The sequence below is a fragment of the Tachyglossus aculeatus genome, chromosome X4, assembly GCF_015852505.1.
Source record: "Tachyglossus aculeatus isolate mTacAcu1 chromosome X4, mTacAcu1.pri, whole genome shotgun sequence".
In the NCBI taxonomy this organism is placed as follows: domain Eukaryota; kingdom Metazoa; phylum Chordata; class Mammalia; order Monotremata; family Tachyglossidae; genus Tachyglossus; species Tachyglossus aculeatus.
In genome coordinates this window covers 10,752,421-10,756,810 of record NC_052098.1, presented here as the reverse complement: position 1 = coordinate 10,756,810, position 4,390 = coordinate 10,752,421, and positions in this window count along the sequence as shown.

Genomic DNA, 4,390 nt, shown 5'->3' with positions numbered 1-4,390 from the left:
CATAAGAAGGATCAGAAAGAGTATGATCCTGCAGCCACTGAAGGCTACAGCTTCCGACTAGGTTTTTGTTTGGAACTTGTCCAATCATAGTCCCTCCTGACCCATCCTTGCCTCGCAGGTCCCTTGCAGCACTATCCATCCAAGACCAGGAAAGCTGTGGAGCAGCAGGGGGACTAGACTGGACAGAGGAGGAGGCCTGGGGGAGGGGACCACTGCTGCCACCATGTGCCATCTCCACCAGTGCAAAGGTGGCACTGGGGCAAGGGTGTGCTTCAGGAGATACCTGCAGCAGGACAAAAGTTTTTTGTTTTGTTTATTTTGTGTGTGTTTGTTTTTTCTTTAAGGACAGGCTCAGGGTTACAGGGTTTTGCATGAGAGGGCACAGGAGAGATGTGGGTTGGATATTTTAAAGATTAACAATGGGCTGGGCATATCAAGAAAAACAAACAATAGGCTTACCTGAGGTGTGGGTGACAGTGTAAGAGGCCCATGACAGCAAGTAAAGATATCCCTTTGAGGGTCACCTTCTTTGAGAAGGGTTCTTGTGAGGGAGGTTGTGAGCAAGGAGTTGAAAGCAAGACGAGGTCGAGGTACAGCGAGTAGGTTGGCTTTGGATGAGCGAAATGTGCGGGCTGGGCTGGTGGGGGAGAGAGTTGATGGAGCTGATTAAATCCCAATGGCATATTTAAAGGTGGCAATCATGTCAGATTACTGTTTAAGCTTCCTGTCGACAATCTGAATTCGGAAGTATTAAATGGGAAGAAACGGGGCACAAGTCTCAGTGATTGATCAGATTCTTTCCAGCCAAGAATCAATTTCTGAGGATACCTGAATTTATCCTGGAGACTCTGTTTCAGCCTGTGACCCTTCCTGAGGGTTTCCATTACCCCCATTTACATATGATCCCATTTACCGCAAAATACCCAAAACCCACTCTAATAATAATAATAATGATGGCATTTGTTAAGTGCTTAGCACTGTTCTAAGCACTGGGGGGGATACAAGGTGATCATGTTGTCCCACGGGGGACTCACAGTCTTAATCCCCATTTTACAGATGAGGTAACTGAGGCACAGAGAAGTGAAGTGACTTGCCCAAAGTCACACAGCTGATAGTAGATCTTCTCCTTGGTAACTCAGCAGGTTTTAAAGGATGGGGTTGGAGGGATTGCATGCAAGAGGATGGCTTGAGGATGCTGGAACTTGAATCAACTTTTAATAATAATGATGATTATGATTGTGGTATTTATTAATCACTCGGTATGTTTCAAGTGCTGTGCTGTGTTAAAATGCTGGGGTGAATACAACATAAGCAGATCAGACACAGTCCCTCTCCCACATAGGGCTCACAGGCTAAGGGAGAAGGAGAACAGGTATCCTATCGCCATTTAGCAGATGAAGAAACTGAGGTCCAGTGAAGTTATAATAATAATAATTATGGTATTTGTTTAGCACTTACTATGTGCCAAGCACTCTTCTAAGTGCTGGGATAGATACAAGGTAATCAGGTTGTCCCACGTGGGGCTCACAGTCTTAATCCCCTTTTCACAGATGAGATAACTGAGGCACAAAGAAGGTAAGTGGCTTGCCCAAGATCACACAACAGACAAATGGTGGAGCCGGGATTAGAACCCGCATCCTCTGACTCCCAAGCCCGTGCTCTTTCCACTTAGCCACACCGCTTCTTGCCCAAGGTCATGCAGCAGGCAAGTGGCAGAGCTAGGATTAGAACCCAGGTCTCCTGCCTTCCAGGTCTGTGTTCTATCCACAAGCCTACCTTGTTTAAAGAGTTGGTGGTTTTCCACCGTCACTCCCAAACCAGCATTTAGAGCTCTGCAGTTCTGGTCTTCATATGCACCCTGAGGGGCCGACACTCAGTTTCAGAAACTCTGCCTCACACAGACTGCACATCTGTGACAAAGGTAGAAGAAAAATATGAACGGAAAAAGGAAGTTGAGTTTCCAAGGGAGATGTTGGTTAAATTTTAAGGTTCTTTAAGGATTCCTGTGTTTAGATAGGGGAAGAACAAATGATTAACTCAGAAGGTCATAGGAGTATAAATCAACAAGTGTTTCTGGAGTTACTGCAAGGTCATCGCCCTCAACTTTGGCAGTTGTGAGTGTGTGTGAAAGTTCTTTATTCTTTCTCTGAACAGCTGGGAGAATTCCAGAGGGAAAGGCCTAGCCTCCACATTCATTCATTCATTCATTCAATCGTATTTATTGAGCGCTTACTGTGTGCAAAGCACTGTACTAAGTGCTTGGGAAGTACAAGTTGGCAACATATAGAGACGGTCCCTACCCAACAATGGGTTCACAGTCTAGAAGGGGGAGACAGACAACAAAACAAGTGGTCAGGTGTCAAGTCGCTAGATGCACACCATTGACAAATAAAATAGAATAGTAAATATGTACAAGTAAAATAAATAGAGTAATAAATCTGTACAAACATATATACAGGTGCTGTGGGGAGGGGAAGGAGGTAGGGTAGGGGGTGGGGATGGAGAGAGGAAAAAGGGGGCTCACTCTGGGATAATTTTGGTATTTGTTAACTGCTTACCATGTGCCAAGCACTGTTCTAAGTGCTGGTGGAGATACAAGGTAATCAGGTTGTCCCACATGGGGCTCACAGTCTTAATCCCCATTTTACAGATGAGGTAACTGAGGCACAGAGAAGTTATGTGACTTGCCCAAAGTCACACAGCTGATAAATGGCAGAGCTGGGATTTGAACCCATAACCTCTGACTCCCAAGCCTGCACTCTTTCCACTGAGCCACACTGCTCCCTACATTAGCTCCCTACTCCACCTCAACTTTGGAAAGAATTTCTGTTGGAATGGATTTTACCTATGTCAACCTATAAAGAAAAAGGCATCCATTCTGAATCTTCATTTCTTCTTCTCAGTCGTGTTGGATAAGAATGAGCTCTTTCTGGACATTATTCTGTGTTCTCCCTGCCACAGCAATGAGACTTTTTAAAATGGCCTTAATGTTTTCTAAAATATCACTTTTCTTTCTATCAGTGGAATTAGATTAACTAAAATTAATTTAGCAATGTGATACATGGAGCTGGGTCAACTTACAAACATGAAAATGTTGTACTGATAAAGTAACTCACATGAACAAAATTTTGCCTCTGATAGCAGTTATCCTGGTTTTTACTTCAAAATAATGAATGAGCTTTCTTAAATTTTTATTAATTTAAAGTGTATGGGCACACTTTTTATGGTATTTGTTAAGAACTTATTGTGTGTCAAACACTGTTCTAAGCACTGGGGTAGATACAAGTTAATTAAGTTGGACAGAGTCTCTGTCCCCCGTTAGACTGTAAGACCATTGTGGGCAGGGATTGTCTCTGTTGCTGAACTGTACTTTCCAAGCACTTAGTACAGTGTTCTGTACACAGTAAGCACTCAATAAACCTGATTGAATGAATGAATGAGGCTCACAGTCTCAGTAGGAGGGAGAACGTGAGAATGTGTATTCAGGTACAATATTATATTCCTGTAATACTCTTACAAAAGTCTACCTTGCACTTTTTATAAGGTGCTAGGAATACACCAAAAGACTAAGTAGCAAGAGGAGAACAGTTTGGCTTGGTAATAAAAATTTGGGATTTTTCAATAAATAATTTTAAAGACAAACATATGGGGAAACAAATGGGAAAATGAAGTACTTCATAAGGATTTTCAAATATGTTTGAAAATTATTTCAAATCATTAAAGACCTTATTTTTGTAGCTGTAGACTCTGTAAGTAAAAACAGATGCACTAAACAGGCCCTCAGTGCTTCTTTAAGGCACAAATATAGTAGGCAAAAATCCTTAAATTCTTTCCTTATTACTCATTTTAAAACAATAGACCTAAAATTACTGTGTTTAAATTTCATTAAGAAGATAGATACCATATATGACATAAAATATTTAGAAACATGGATGAGCTGGAAGAGAATTTTGAGTGGTCATCTCAACTAGTCCCTTGCCTCCAGGTAGATGAATGACTAAAGCATCCAGGACAGACAGTTGCCTATTATTTTCTTAAAAAGCTGCAAGGATAGAGAATCCACAATTTCCCTTTTCATCTATTTTTATTACCCTGAAAAGTCAAGGGATTCTTCTTTTTGTCAAAGTAAGATCTCTCCTGCTACAGTCTAAAACCCTCTCTCATTTGATCCCCAAGGAACATGGAGAATACCTGGTCAACATCTTATCCATAAAGAGACCTTTCAAAAAATTGAAAACCATTATTAAGTCACCCTGAAGTCTTCTCAAATTCTTTTAAATTTTCCCTCTCAGGGCCTATTTTCCCTTCCTTCAATAATTCTTTTCACTCTGCACTTGGGCCCTCCTTAGGTTGTGGGTTCTTGACATTATTTTTGTAGAGTAATGTAATG